At 39.2% G+C, this 16,348-nt stretch overlaps 1 protein-coding gene across 6 annotated transcripts in view; it reads left to right on the top strand.

Moving 5' to 3' along the window:
• The window catches only part of MYLK (myosin light chain kinase), a 222,486-nt gene that overhangs the window by 19,549 nt on the left and 186,589 nt on the right, over positions 1-16,348 (top strand). Inside the window, exon 2 of one of the 6 annotated variants that reach the window (XM_049803968.1) lies at positions 7,565-7,669. The exons of the other annotated variants lie outside the window; for them this stretch is intronic. The gene's annotated coding sequence lies outside the window, so the exon portion shown is untranslated. The remainder of the gene's footprint in view (positions 1-7,564; positions 7,670-16,348) is intronic. 6 annotated transcript variants of the gene reach the window in all.

Genomic DNA, 16,348 nt, shown 5'->3' with positions numbered 1-16,348 from the left:
TTCTTTGTTTAGTTAGTGGGAAGCTGCTCCTCTGCCATATTGGAACCATTCTTCTGATTTCTAACCTAAATCTATTCACTGTTCATTTTGCACCCATGATTATGTCTCTGGTTATCCCAACCCCCTGGTACTCAGAATTGTTTCATTTAAGTATTTTTCTGTTAGATTTTGTTTGTTTGATATCTGTTAACACTATGCTATCAAGAGTGGGGCTAAAACCCAGCAGAGGGATGTTTAGAGTGAGAAACAAAATGAAGCAGTAGGGTATGTACATATGGAAGTTAACCCAATTAGGTTGCAAAACTGCAGCTTTGGGTGTAAAACTGTTCCCCTTGAAAGGCACAGCTGACCTCTTGCTGTGCTCCTTTGCCATTTGTGCAAGATAAGGTTGGAGGCACTGCTGGCCTTATCCACAGGGTCCCTGGAAATGCCCTGATCTTACCCAGTGAAAGGTGAGCAGTGGCAAGAAATTAAATTAGCACAGCACTTCCTAGTTTCTCATTTTATATTCCAGCTTTTAAGTCCCTGAAAATCAGCAGTGCGTTTAGTCTTTCAATGGCAAGAGATGATAATGCAGAGTAGTAGCTGCCAGAGATGATTAGTTTGAGAATGTGAGGGGTAACACAAAGTAACATTTTATTTTGTGCCAAGTCTAGTAGTTCCTAAAAATAAATAAATAAAAGATTTTAAAAAATCCTGTTAGTGCACTAGTGATGAAGCTGGAATGTGTATGATTTGGTCTCTACCTTTTTTGCTTTGTGTAGGTAGCATTTTTCAGAAGTATCTATGTTCTGTTGAACATCAGTGAAATTTAGCATAAAGTATCTGAGGAACACTCTGAAAAATATGTTCGTTATGAACTATGTTGGTTTTGTCATGCATTTCTCATGACTCTCCAGGGAGGCAATGTTGCATTTGGGAGCAGGGAGCTTACCTGCTTTGCTATGGTTCTCCTGAGCATGGACTGAAATAGAACAGCAAGTTCCTGATCTGTGTGGAAACAGGAAACAAGGCTGCTGTTTCATGGTTAGATGCATGGAAAAAATGTGAATTTGATTACCTTTTTGGATTGAAGGACTTGAACATGTAAGGCTTATTTAGGTATGCAGGTCCTCTCCTTGGCTCTATCTCAAACTTGTTCCTCAGTAAACCAAAACAAGCTATGCAAGTATCAGGGAAAATATCACTCTAAATCCATTACTATGCTGTGTCATGTTTTACACCTCACAAAAGCTGCTAGGTGGTATATTATGATAAGAGTAAAGAAAATATAAATTTGCAGTAGCAACAACATGAAAGAAACTGGTTTGCTATGAGGTTCTTAAGAGTCCTTCTTCCTTCCATTTGAAATACTAACTGAACCCCAGTGAGTATTGCTTGTGAACTGTGCTGTTCCTGCCTCCATCAGACAGCTTGCTTAATGAAAGTGTAGAAATAATGCAGTTAAATATATAAAGGGGGAATATTTGAGTTGTATGCTTTCTTCTAGTTTCACCTTTTCTTAAAACATAACATACATACAGTTGCCTTGTCCCAGTGGAAGTCATAAGGAGGTTTTCATTAGTTCTTCATTGTGAAACTCATTTGGATAGTTAATTGCAATTGCCTTTGTACTTATACCGGTCTACCTTGGGACCTCTGATAGCCACAGCATGTCTTAGGCTACTGTGTTGCCATATCTTCTGCTTCCTCAGCCGACCCAGAATATCAAAGGTAGGAAGCAAATAAAATAAAATTGTTTTATGACTCCCATTCTCCTCTTCACAAAACTCTCATGCAAACTGATAAGACTCCACCTCCCCCCACACTGGAAAGTACAAGAAACTTCCCTTAAAGATGTCTCTTGTAGCCTTGCTTTAAATTACAGTTATGGGCAGTATTAGAAAAACTCAAAGGTTAAAAAATGTTTGGCTCATATCTACTTAGGTGGAGAATTTTAGTATGCATTTTGCTTACTACTGCAGAGGCTATAGCACTTGCTTAGTTTGCAAGAGCACTGCCATGGCTCTTGCCTGTGCACCAGATTTGGATGCAGTGAGGGCAAACCCAGATTTGCCCTCTTTCATTTGTATAAAGTAACCTTGAAGCTTCCCAGCTCCCCTCCTGTTCTCTGTTCCCCAAAAGTATTCTAATATTTGGAATTTGTAAACACAGGATTTGGGATTCCATATGCATCTGGAACTGATAAACTGTTGGTATTGCAGAGATGTAACCCTTTATACCTCTAACCTAGGAATTCTCTAGAGAGAACTTACAGGCACATCTGATGTAGATGCAGGCAGATTCCTAGCAGCTAAAACCAAAATGAAAAAGTTGCTGTTGAATGAGTGGAATTTTCATTGAAAACTTGGGGGGGGGGGGGATAAAAACTATAGAATCTGTTTGGCAATAAATACAGCCATAATATTTCTGAGCTAGGAACTGAAGAGATGCGAGTCAAACAAAATTTGTCAAATGGCATTAGTGGGGGAGAGAACCTTTTGGAAGAGACAGGGTAGTGAAGGATAAAAAAACCCAAACAAAACACTCCCCCCCCCCACTCCTAACAGAATCTTGGATTAGTTGAGGTTCAGTGGATGGCTTTGTTGAAAACACAAGAAAAGAATTTAAATGGAGAAGGCCTGATAAGGTGCAGGGCATCACAGATCTGTTTCCATAGTGACATTGTTCAAACAGAGGCTTAAAGGAACATGAATACTATTGCAGCTGAACTGTATAGAAGATACCAATCTTCCAACGAGGGTACTGGCTGTTGGTGGTTTGATGTTTTTCCCTATTAGTTGGATTTGGGAAAAAGGTGGTGAGGGGAAAACAAGGGCTTAGATAAATAATTGGCTTGACAGACTGCTGCTTCCTTCCAGTGCCTGCTTTCTGCATTTTACATGCCCTCTCCACTCATTTTTACTTTGACTTTTATAATTGTTAAAAACTGCATTAAAGTGGTTTTAGAAAAAGAAATAGACAACCCCACCCCTACTCGCCTATACTGAAGCAAACACAACTTTATACCAATGTGGGATTCAAATATGCATGTTCCTTCATGTCTGTGTTTATTTTCCTTTAATAAAAAGGTGCAACTGAACCATTTACTTAAAAGTGAGTTCAGTGCAAGTGTAGCACAGTACACTTAGTATTTCATGTTGCCCACTGCCCTAATCATTCTATATCCATTGGGAAATTCACCAAGTATCACCTTCTTTTCATAACTGATGTTTTTCCCTTTGAAAAGCAGGGTTAAGCTCTGGTTAGAAAAAAAGCTGTTTCATGTTACAAATATTGTGGTGTTGGAGTTCTTCCTTCCATTTTTCTTCTCAAAACTGCCATTCTGCAGATTTTTCTTAGCTAAGTGTACTCTGAAAATAAGCACAAACCCCTTAAGTTATAGCTGTATAGAACATATTTTAAGATTAAAAGCATACCAGTCACGTCTGTCTAAATTCTGATACATTTTTAAAAAAATAAAATCTTTATTTAAATAAAAATGCAGCAGTCCTTGGACTTGAACTTTTTACTACAGGTTGAATAAGCAACCTAATAAGAAGAGAAATTTATGTAGAAAGAAGTTAGAAAGCCTCTTTGTGCTTCTTTAGCAGCTTGGCTTCAGTGCATAGAAGACTGGGGCAGTATGGAAATGCTGATTTTTATGAGAATAGCCAGGTTTAGATAATTCTCACTCAGACGTGAGCAGCTTCATATTTTGGATGGATCAGCTGGTGTTTATCATTACCATGACTATTCTTCTCCAAGTGCTTGAGAACATATGGAGTCATTGGAGTTGCACCCAATCTGGATCTGATCATTAGCCTGTTTTCATCTATGAACACAAGTAGTTTGAATTGGAATCATTATGTACTCATTGAATCCATTGACCTTTAGAGTTAGGGAGAATTACCTAGGGAAGAGTTTTGGCTTCAGTGAGGTAAATGGATTAATTTTTTTCCCCAAATTGATTACTTGGCCCCAAATTTTACCTTTAAAGTAATTTGAATGCATATTGCAAAATATTTTCTGTATATTGATTCAATAGCTGCTTTATGAAGACATATCCCAAAGGTGCTCAGAAGCAGAGGGAAGAAAAGCAAGTAACTGTGAAAGTGCAGTGTCTTGGCATGAACATGCTAACTTTAAACATACTATTCTAGTTAGACTGTATGATTGCTTTGGTTAAGGAAACAGGCTAGTACAAATGTCCTGTAATAGCATAAATTTGAGTATCTAACTTAGACTGTGATGATGACAATAAACTTGGAAGAAAATTCATTTTAAAGAGGATGTTTCTGCAGAAACTATTTATATTTTGTAATTAAATTAGTTTCTACATATTCCACAGGGGTTTTTTCCTCTCAATCATAGCTCTTCCGAGTGCCAACAGAGCAGATAACACTCATTAAATTCTTCCCCTTTTCAATCTCTACCTTAAGGGGAAAAACCCCCTACATTGAAATTTCTTATTTCACTTCTTGGGAAGGATAGAGAGCTGGGAATCACAGACACCAGGGCAAAAGTTATGCCTCTTTAAATAGTGTGGAAGAAAAATGTCATTTTGAACTAAACTCTACTTTTAATGAAAGATGTCGTTTTATACTGTGCTATTGTATTTAATATAAAATTCTGTAAATTAGTGGGAAACTGAAAATTGGACTCTTCAGTCTCACTCTCTCCTTTCCAAAGAGATTTCATTGTTAAGTGTCTCCTACTCTAGTGGGAGATTTTCAAAGATTTCATATATAGTCTTGTTACTGAGCTGTCAGTTAAAGAGCAGCCTACAGTTACTTGAAGGGTAGTTGCAAGATGAAACAGCCAAGCTTTTCTCAGTAGTGGCAGATGGAAAAATGAAGGGCAGTGTCCACAAGCTGCAGCTTGAGTGGTTCACGTTGAAGCTTTAGAGGGTAGTGCAGCACTGGAATTAGTTACCCAGAAATGTGGCACCGCTGTTTCTGGAGGTATTCAAGGCTTGTTTAGACAAAACCACATCTGATCTGAGCAGGTGTTGATGGTAGTTCTGCTTCAAGTGGGATATTGGGTTAGGGATATGTAGAGATCCTTTCCAGCTAACATTTCTGGGACACTGCCATTATGTTATCAGTTTAGTAGTTTTCCTTCTTTCATGCTTATCCCTGGGTAAGATAAAGACCTCTTACAGCATCTCCCAAAACTGGGGAACTCTCAGTCTGTCTGAGGTCCTGGTTCATAGTTTATAAATTTGGACAGTTCATTCAACTTAGAGTTTACAAAGCTGTCTCTATCATCCCAATTCTGAAACTTCCTGGATCTCAGCAAAAAATGGTACATTTTGATCATATTTTCATGTGTGGTTTTTTCTGATGTGATAAACAATCTCTGTCTATTGATCTCTCATGGAAATCATAATGTCTTACTCTCCTAATCTACTGCTATATTCTGTGAGCCTAAAGATGAATGTTCTTAAAACTGCACATAGTAGTTGTAGAATATCCGCCTAGCTGTTTGGAGTATAAAAGAACAGTGGTCCTGACTTTAAAGCCTGTGAAATCACATACATTTTTAAAAGCAGTAATGTCATTCACCACAGCACACCTTTTCCTTGCATGTCCTTTTTTAGAAGGAATATAGTTGCATTTGAACTTTCTGCCTGTCTTGTAGAGCTTCTGCAACAATTTGCTTCTATAGTAACTGGGTAATTTATCTTTGAACATGAAAGGACCATTATGTTTTTGACTGGAGTGAAAAGTAGTGTAACTCAGGTTCTTTCTCTGGAGTTTGCATTAATGCTTTGTTAATGTCAGTTTGGCTCTCTGCAGGTAAACACTTGTGTGTGAAGAAAATACTTGTTGAATCATATAATTACACTTGTAACCTATTACGAAAGTCTGTTATTAAAGGGGTAATGCCAGAAGAAACTCATAGGATGGTTTAGGTTATCTTCCTGTACAGCTAGAATCACAGAATTTCCTAGTCTATCTGAGCAGACTTATTGTCACAAGCTCTATAACGGGGGTTTGTTGCACCCCATGCCAGGAAGGCTCCCTGACATGACCCTCGTTTTGATAGTTTAGTTGTGTGTGTGTGGACATGTCCACTGTCAGTGCAATTCACTGAAGGTGCCTCCTGTGTCTTTTGGATATCAGAGAAATGTACTGGAAAGCTGAGCATGATGAGCACATTGTGGTATGCTTGTTTGAAGGCTGATCACTCCTTCCATAAGAATGGGATGCCTTTTGCCCTTAAATAATCCTTAATACTTTTGAATCAAGTTGCACTGAATACAAGTATTTATTTTTAAAATCCAAAATAGGTAATACTGTTAAAGACTTTTATAAAGACACAGATGACAAAGCTGAGAAAATCATACTTACCTGCCAGATCAAATCTTCTCTAACGAACAGGAAATAAATGTTACACTATGATTCTAGCAATGCAGTTGTCTAATGTATATCCATGCAGGAGAAACTTGGTTTGATGTAACTTGTGAGTTTTATCTCTGTCTTGTCTGGGATTTCTTTGAGGATGGCAGGTAATCTGACAGTCCAGTAGGAGGTAATTTTGCCTCTCCTCACTGGTATGTGGACAGTTTCTGCCTCTCTGGATTTGTTATTGTCACTTCAGTAGGCCAGGTGCAGTCATTTAAATTTTACCATCCTATTATCAAATTATTAACTTACCGTGCAGTAGGATGTTCTGTCTATCCTGAGTATTGCAGAAAACTTATTTTATATTAGCACATCAACTGACTGCTGAACCGTACACAAAAATAGGCTTGGATTAGTTAATGAAGCATGCTACAAGCTTTTACTTGAGATTAGACATGATTTTGGCATGATGGACCTATGTCCACATTCTGTATTCTCCTTAAAAAAGAATTTAAGGAATATTGTGACATAAACCTAGAATGTATTTCTAAGACAGAATGTAGGCAGGGACCTTTGAAAAGTTGTGTCTTGGAACAGAGGAGGATATTCAAACTCCAAATTCTGGCCCTTCTGGATGTAATGTGATTTTATTTTCAGTCCTGATCCAGAGTCCTGTGTGCTTGGATAAATGCTAGAGTTAGTAAAAAGGGAAGGGTAAGAACATGACAACAGGGGCTGGGGGGACAGGAAGGAGGAGATGAATGTTGCCATTGGTAGCAGCTGATACTTAAGATGTGGATCCAAGATCCCTGTGGACTGAAGATTAGAAACTTGTTCATTTTGCTGTACAAGCACTAACAGGCACAGGTCCTGGGCTAAGAAGTTTCCATTTAAAAACACAAGGGTCCCACCCTTTTACAAGCAAGGAGATGAGGAACTCTGTCCTGGAAAGATGAAGTACCTTGACAAAGGTCATTGTAGTTACCCCTTCTCACACAAAGCGATAGTGGCTCAACTCATGTCTTCCAAGTCCAGGACATTACTGCCAAGCCATGCTTTGCTTTCCCTAATGATTTTTAGCAGTCTAGTCAACAAACCAGAAAGTTGGTTACCAGGGAGCTGGCAGAGACCTTCCCTGTGCTATGGAGGGAGTGTGTGCGCATATTCCGTTCTGAGGTTAAACTATGTTTCTGCCTTCCAAGAGCCTTTGGAAATAATTTTCTTTCACTATCCAGGCAAGCAGTATTCAACCTGTGGATCTGGCATCTTAGAAGCGTCCTGAGCCAGTTGTTGCTTCAGAACCTGGTGTTGCATGCACAGAACCTGGAAACTCTCAGTGGGTGAGAAAAAAAGCAACCTTTTCCAAGTACCCTTTGAGGTATATTTGTTTTTTAAGAGTGCATTAATATTGGTCAATCTTTGTCCGGTTAACATTGAACTAGTGAATTAGGAGCTTTCTTCTACTTCCATAAGAATCTATATTGGTTTTTCTTGTTCTGGTTGTTCAAAATGAGAAAATGACTTAAAGTCATGTCGCAAAGGAAAAAGTCATTAAAGACAATGAATAATTTTGCAGAGGAAGTGTCCCACTGTTAAACCTGACACCGGTGTTGGGTTTTTTCTTCTTTTGTGTGGGTGTTATATTTATGTTCTCCCTTCCCATCCTTAGTCAACCCTCTACTTCTAAGTCATGTGGAAAATGATTATGCCAAAAAATAGCTAGATGAAATATTGATAAATGTGGGAATCACTTACTTAGAACAGAGGCAAATTAGAAGGCAGCTGGTTTTCATCTTTTCTGTTAACTTGGGAGGTGTGTGTGTGAAGAATTGAGGCTACTGATTTATGTCCCCATATTATGGTCTTGAAGGGGAAAAACCAAGAGTGCCGAGAATGAGAATTGAGCACACGGCATTTTTTCTGGCTTCTATTCGCTATAGATTGACTTTTAAGAAATGGAGGGAATGGTTTTTGCAGCTTTTTGTCTCTGCTCTATGTCAAATGTCGTAAGTGCTAGGAATGATATGAGACTAATTCATGGTACGCTTTATTCCCCATGGTACGCTTTCTACTTGAAAAACTTTACTGAAGTGGAATGAGTGTTCTCCTATGTTTATGGCACTGGGGAGATGTTGTGGTACTGAGCATTGTGTCTGGGTTAATTCTAGATTGACTATCAGAAGGTATTGTAGTAATAAATACAACTGAGGATTTGAGAATCCCAATGTAATACGTTAATGGAGAATGTAATTTAAATTCTTCTGTAGAGTAAGTGGTTTTGGCATTATTGTGGATAGTTCTTTCAATTTGTTAGTTCCAGGGGTGGCCAAATAACAAAGTTAGGAATTATAATACAGAATAAAATAGAAACACTTATTCTGGCATTTTCAAAACTCCTATCTCCAGCTCTGACTATAACTTAGAAAAGCTTGATAGAACTGAGAAGGATTCAGAGATGGGCAGAAAAATCGGAGGTATGGAATGACATCCATAGGACCAGAGATTAAACTAGGACTCTTTAATTTGGAAAAAATCTTGGTTGGAGGCTGAGGGTGTTATAAAACTAGAAGCGGTCTGGAGAATGTAAGCAAGGAGTAATCAATTATAGCTGAATATGGGAGAACTTAGTAAAACTCGGACAACAAGTTTAAAACAAGTCTTATTTTCATATTTCATTTTTTTTAATACAAGGCATGTGCAATTGATTGTGGAACTCACTGCAATAAAATGTCAAGAAGGCCAAAATGGGTTAAGGAAGAGGTTAAATTCATAGAGCTTAAACTTGGGGACTATGAAACACGATGGTCTGACTTCTTAAATCCATAAACTGCTGATTGCCAGAAGCCAGGAGGAGGGTGTATTTGGGAAAGAATTGCTGTAAGCTTACTCTGGCTTTGTGTTCTTTCCCAAGGCAAGTGCTACTGATGGTCACTGGAGATAGGATATGCATAAGAATGAGACACTGGGGCATTTTTATGGCTTGTTTTCCAACATCTCTAGCTGTCTGACTCCATTTATAGATATGATATTTTGGTAACCTTCCACTTAATGATCAAACTACATCCTTATATTTATTCTGTACTCCTCTCTTCACACATCAAGGCATACAGAAGCCCTGTCTGCCAGAGCATCACCCAGGAAGTTCTCTGTTTACCTATTGAGTGTGACTCCCTGAATTTCATGAGAGCAATTGCTTTGTGAGGTGCTGATCCCAATTCTGTTTTGTCTCTTGCAGCATCTATACACTCACTTCGGCTTCACTTGCTGTCTCTTTAATCATCTTGGAAGTAATTTCCACTTCTATTTATTGAAGTTATTTACTGTTGTTATCTAGGTAATTTAGCTGTTGCTTTCCTAGTTGAGGTCCATGCTTCTTTCCAGCCGCTGACATTCTCTTTGTCCACTTTCAGTTTTAAGTATTCCTCCCTTGAAATAATGGGTGGGGGGAATTTCCTGGTTTTGTCATGGAAGGGATGGAAGTGTGGTGCTCTGGTTCACGTTTGTGAATTTTAAGGAAGCGATACTGTAAGCTGTTAGTTCCATAAAACTCCTTTGACAAGTGACAGACAATTGTATTTCACATGGGCAAAATGCATGTGAGATTTTGTTGTTCTGGATTTTGCTTGTTTAATCCTGTAACTGCCATGAGCGAATTCCAGGTCAATGCCAGTGTCACATTAGTGGTGTGTGAGCCAGTGCAGTGAAGCCACAGGGGCACACTGGTTCATTAACCTCTGTAGTGGTGTGCTCCGAAAGTGTGTATATTTTTGCTGCTGTCCCAGAGACTGGGAGTGGGAACTTGGAAGTTTCCCACTACAATCAATAGGAAACCAGCAAGTACTTAGGAATGAGAATTGATTTCCTCTCTGGTATCTGGCCCACTGCCTATTTTTGTGGTTTATGTAATATTCCAACTTTCACACTCCTCTGGGGGTGCAGAGGTGACTGCTTTCTTCCCTGGCCATGCATATTAAAATACAGCTTGCATACGGTATGAATGTATGAAGCTCTAGGCAAGCCATCTTCAGGGAGCTGAGGAAATATTTTGCCTTACTAAGAAGGATGTCATGTTGAAAAATGCTGTCCTGAGGAAAACAAAAGAACTGTGGCTTAAACACAGGACTTTTAAACCAGTGAGGCAGGCTTCCTTAAAAAGGACTAGCTTTTGGGGGCCTAGACAGGTAACAGTTACTCTCTATCTTCTATGACCAGAAGTTTTCAAACTAACTTTCCAGCTTTTGTGGTTGTGAAGAAACCTTCTAAAGAGTGCAGTAACTGCTGCAGCCATAGCCACCTGAGTTGGCAGGCAGCCTGAAACAATAAGCCTTGAGGTGTGAATTCCTCTCATTCATTCAATGGATGGCTAATTCAAATGGCATGATATAGCTTTAAAGGTGAACATTAACTGTTTCATTGTGCATCAAAGCAGCTAGAAAAATTGGAGGATATGTAATAAAGGTGAGTAGTATTGTGTTGGGCAGTCTTTTAACAGCACAGGATGAGCTAAACGCTTGGCTTCTGAGTATCTGTGCAGTCCAAGCCTGCTCAATTAAAGAAACATTAGCTATAGATGAGCAGCAGTAAACAACGGAAAGTATGAAGTGAATAAAGGGAAAAATAGACCTTTGTCATAACATTTCAACTGGAGTTAGTCATGTATTTGCCTGCTGGCAGTCTCAGGCTCACTGAATTCTTTGACACCATTGGGATGTAAAAAGGTTTGCCTACTTTCTGGATTTGGGGTTGTTACCTGTCTAGTCTGAAGGAGGAGAGATCAAGTATGCTCCATATGTGATAAGAAGAAGTTTATGAAATAGGGAAGTGCATGCTGTATTTTGTTGCTGACAGAAGTAAAGGGTAATTTCTATTTTTCATTTAGCACAAAATTATTAGTTTGAGAGGGAGAGTGCTGTTGCTATGTAGTCTGGCTTAGGAGGAATTGTCGTGCCCTTTAAGAATGGTTTTGTGCTCATCTGAATTAGAGACATGGAAGAGATTTACTGTATGAGCTTTTATTTTAAGGCGGCTCCAGCCGCTAAATAACCATTCTGAAAGGCAGAAATGCATCTAAAGATCTCTTTTCTCTTTCTCTATATCAAACATGACTTAATTTCTCTAATTACAGATTGTTACCGATATTTTTCAAATTGCTGTTATGTTAAAGGACTTCAGTGTCATAGTTTGGGGAAAAGACAGCTAGCCTCAAAATGCTTCAGTCTGGAATGAAGTCAAGTGGTATGAAAGTAGAAGAGGAAAGTAGTAAAGCTTTCCAAGACATTCAGCGTAGATATATTATCCAGGAAGAAGAGCTCTTGGATTCACGTGGAAGTCAGTTCTGCAGAAGCCAGGAGCAGATAGACATTGGAAACTGTCAACAATATGGGAATGTTAATCTGAATATTTATAATTACCTATAGCAAAATCCTCTTGGGCTGTGTCGTCCCTTTACAGAAGCTTCTTGGAAGCAGATTCTCCTTGTCCAAATCTGTTTGGCCATTAATGACATAGCAGATTTTTGCCAGGAGGCCTGCATAGTCAAATAGCAGATCTAGTCCAGAATACACTTGCTGGACAAAATGATCTTAATTCTATTCATTGGGCCTTGAACAGGCCTGCAGTTACCCCAGAAAGTTTGAGTCACTTCTGGATTTGAATTGTCCTACATGCCCATTGCTGAGCACTGGCCTTCAAAAATTATGCTGCAGGTTTTTCTAACCCAGCTCAATGGGTTTGTTAACACGTCTTACCTCTTGTTTAGAAACTCAAAACCACAGTGAAACAGGCAGTGCAGCTTTAATGTATATGTGTAAAACTATGCCAGGGCCACCTTAAAATCTTCCTAGTTTTACACTCTGCCTGGAGTCATTACCTTCCCTGGTGTATCACATGTACTTTCCAAAGGAAGGGGCCAAATGCTGTGAAACTTACTGGAAAGGTTTTAAATCTTTGACCTGTTCTATGTTTCACTTGTTCCTGTTTTTCTTAGACTCTCTACAATTGGTAATTCCATTCAGTCTGTCCCATATTCTTCTAATCAATTCCCTCCTAGATCTTTTTCCATTTGGCTCTTCTTGAGACTTCTGATCTTGTTGCCACAAACTCCTAAACTGGTTCATTTTCATGACTTCTAAGTGTTATAAAATTTTTTTAAGGGTGGCCAGTATTTCCCAAACTCTCCATTCATTTTCCAGTGTCTGAATCTGACAGCTGCCCAGTCCTTTAAGCTGATGCAGTGTCCGCTACTGCCCTAATTTATCCTGCTGACCTTTCACACCTAAAGCTGTGCATCCCACCTCAGAGATGGCTGCACTCCAGGACTGCATGTAACAATTCACATATAAAACTACAATACCTGGAAAGCAGCTTGGGACAAAAAGGACACATGAATGTGTCAGATATTAATGCCAGTGTTCCTGGAGGCCTTACTGTCTCCCCAGTAAAACAGGTCCAGAGACTGGCTTTGTTTCCCTGTGGCTGAATTCAGCCAAGATCATTCCTATCCAGCTTCATAAGTGACTTGAAAACACTGAAATGAATTGCTTTAAACCCTAATAAGTAATTTCTGTTGCTGAGAAGGATGTATTCACTGCCAGCATGGTACTGGTGCTGAAAGTGGATTACATTAGCCTTTTGTTTGAAATCAATTGAGTTTACAACTCCACTTCAAAGTCTTTAGAGCTTTAAAATAGAGCCAGCAGAAACTGTTTAACAAGTCAATGCTGCCTTGGGATTTGTATTGTTCTATCTTTAGTTGTGAGAGGGAGAGACTTCATTTTCCTGCACTTTCACTTCACCAGGAGAGTGGTGCAGAACAATAAGCAGCCTATTCAGTTTTGCCTTACCACTGGTTTGCTAGGTTTTACCTAGGTGCAGATGCCTCCCTACACAATGAATTGCAATTCCTGCACAGTTTCAGAGTGTTCTCTCTCACTTTAAAGCTTATTTTTAGATTTGATTGTTTCACTTTTTGGAACTTTAGTTATGATGCAGAATCGCTTAAAATGAATTTATGGAAGAGTGGAACCTTTTAGACTTCACACATTAACTTCTTATTCCTGTTGTACAAAGGGCAGCACATTCTTTCAGTGACCCAAGGAAAACAAGAGCATTGGTTTAAAGTGGGGATGATACCCTACTATTTCAAATTCATAAATTTCTCAGTCACTGTATGTGTTCTAGTGAAACTAACAAACCGGGAAGCCTTAGCTTAAACATCAACTGCTTCATCTGAGGTGGGGGAAGCATCTTCCATAAAATAAGAGCTTCTCTTTAACCCCCACACAGTGAAAAGACTTCTGTCAATGTAAGCAGGCAGAAAGGGAAGCAGAGAGTGAGTGGGTGAGTACCATTGTTTCACCAAATGTTTGTCTTTGCTCTCTCATTTGTGGCTCAAGCAGTGAGGAAGCTGAAGCAAGCAACAAGATGTGTTTTACCTTAGTGAAAGGCTGTCAGTCTTGGCCCGCTTTTCAACCCTTCCTTGGTCCATGTTGTTCCAACTTAGGAGTAAAACTTCCATATTCTTCAAGACCCACTGACTTGGAAGAAGTAGTGAAACATCAACTCTGTGGAAATAAAAGTCATGGCTGTTTCCTCTTTAGGACTGAGGTAGTTTAATCTTGAGCTTGAGGAGAAAGTGTAGGTACTGGGTTACTCATAGAGTCTGTCAAAAATGCGACCGATAATGAAGAACAATGTGCACTCAAGTCAAGCCTGACTCCTGGTGTATTGAGCATGCAGAGTTTTTGTGTGGCTCTACCACAGAAGGAACCCCAGACAGTTCTGGATTTTCCCCACCTCTTTTCCCTCAAGGACAGGAAAAAGGAAAGACACAGACTCATTATACTCTTACTATTAAAAGACCTTTTAAATACATCAAGACACTTCCCATGTGCTTCACACGCATTAAGTCATATAGAAGACTGAGGTTCATAGTTGGTGTGTGTGATTCAGGCAGAGTCTGAAGCAGAGTCTCCCACAGTCTGAATACCTGTGCACTCCTTGGTTCTGATTCCTTTGGGGTAAGTTAAGGCTGGTTTTGCACTTTTTTCTTTGACTAGAAATTACCTCCTTCAGACTAGCATGTATCTTTCCATGAAATGCTTTAGCTGTGACAAAGGTACTGTTTTCTTAAATAGTTTTGCCAGAAAAGTCCTCATTCACCCCACCCCATCCCATTAACATCCTGTCTTTTTCAGAGGAACATGGAAGAGACCTCGGTTTTCCTGTTCTTAAATGTGGTATCTCTGATACCTAACACAAGGCTCTACCTTGCTGCACAAATAGAAGCAAAGTTAGAGTAGCCTGGCAGCATGAAGCGCTAAAGTTTTGGGCTGCCCATGGCATTTGCTGCTCAGAACTTCCTTGTTCATATAGCAAATGCACAAAGTACTAGTGATGGAACCAAACAGATCTTGGGGGGGGATGGGGGTGGGGTGGGGTGGTGTAAGTGCTAGTTAATGGATGAAGCAGTGTGCCTCCCTCTGTAACCGTTGTTTCTACAAAGCATGCACACAGATTTGTTTCATCAGTGTTTCACAGTACTAGCAAAGACAAAGAGGTTTAAGTAGCAAGTGAGCAAAGCTTGAATTTTATACTCTGTTTATCTTACAATTTCTAATGTCTCTGCGTTCTGGGGTGTATAGGATTGATGATAAGACTGGAGGCTGTGAGCAAAGGATACTTATTTTTGCTTTTTCATGAAGACTTATGCAAGGGAAAGGGAAGGGAGGAAAAATGTAATAAACCCAAGCCTTGTGCTTAGCTCTTGGAAAAACATGCTAATATCACAAAATGGCTTTGAATGAACAATAACTGATATTTACAAATAGTTTCTTCTGTTGGAGTGCAATTTGCATCCCAACACAAGCTCTTCATTATAAACACTGGTTTCCCTGTGCTGGTACAGAAACGCACCAGTGCCTCACGCTGCCAAGCGCTGTGGTTTTTCAGAAGGAAGAAAAAGGCTTAACGCTATTTGTTCAACCCAGCCAGAGATCTACTGTTTATAATCTGAAATATCATAAAATGTGTTTTCAATTACCTCGTGCATATTTTTAAAGAATTAAATTTCCATCAAAGGATTTTGTGAGCTGTTTGATCTCACTGTGCCTAAAGAACCCAATCTGACTGGAGATAGTTTTGTCTGAACACATACCGCGCAATTGTAACAAATGTGCCCTTTGTGTGTACGTGACTTTAAGAGAAATCAGTCAATTTATTAGTGAGAGAACAGGATGGTGGGGGGCTAATTTCCAGTGTTAGCTGTGAAATTAGTAGCTAAAGACTGGACAAGCGAAGGGACTATGGTTCTTTGTGCTATACAGCTGACTTAAGCTTTTGTTTTCTTCTGTGTTAATCTGGATATAGTATTCCATTTTCCAGACATCTTTAAGTGTGAGACAGAGCCCTACCCTACTGTGAGAACCTGGAAACAAAAGATGTAGTATTTTAGTGCACTGAAAAAAGACTGCTTGTGATGCTATTGTGCTAGGCTCTGTACAAGAACACAGATTCTTTGCACTGAATTTCAATACATAAACCAAAAATAAAAAGAAGAAAGAGAGAAAGAAAAAAAGAAATGGTTTTATCCAGAAATAGTGTCAGATGTTTGAATTCCTACTACTTGATTGTTCTGCCTGCTAGACCACGTTGTCTTTCCAGTGTCAGGCTCTAAACAGTGTGATGATGGAATTCAGATTTCTGCGGCTCCTGGATGGAAACTGCATTTCCTAAAGTAGAAAAGCAAGGCAAAATATTGAGAGTTCACAGTTTTGCTTTCTGTGCTGATACATCTTATGCAAAGAAACACCTGGAAAAATTAGCTTAGGTCTCAAGAGTGATAATTAGTCCAGTGGATTAGCATGCTCATGTTGCTATTTTAGCTTTGGAACTGGCCTGTATATGTCTATAGAATACGCTACTCCCCTGATTAGGCTTACATGAGATATAAGAACACCTTTCCTGTTCCATTAAAGTAGCTGTTATGTCTCCTTTTTCAATGCAGTTATTTAGAAATAATT

The sequence above is a fragment of the Accipiter gentilis genome, chromosome 1, assembly GCF_929443795.1.
Source record: "Accipiter gentilis chromosome 1, bAccGen1.1, whole genome shotgun sequence".
Lineage (NCBI taxonomy): Eukaryota > Metazoa > Chordata > Aves > Accipitriformes > Accipitridae > Astur > Astur gentilis.
The sequence above is the reverse complement of the archived record's forward strand: the minus strand, read 5'-3'. Positions and strand labels throughout refer to the sequence as shown.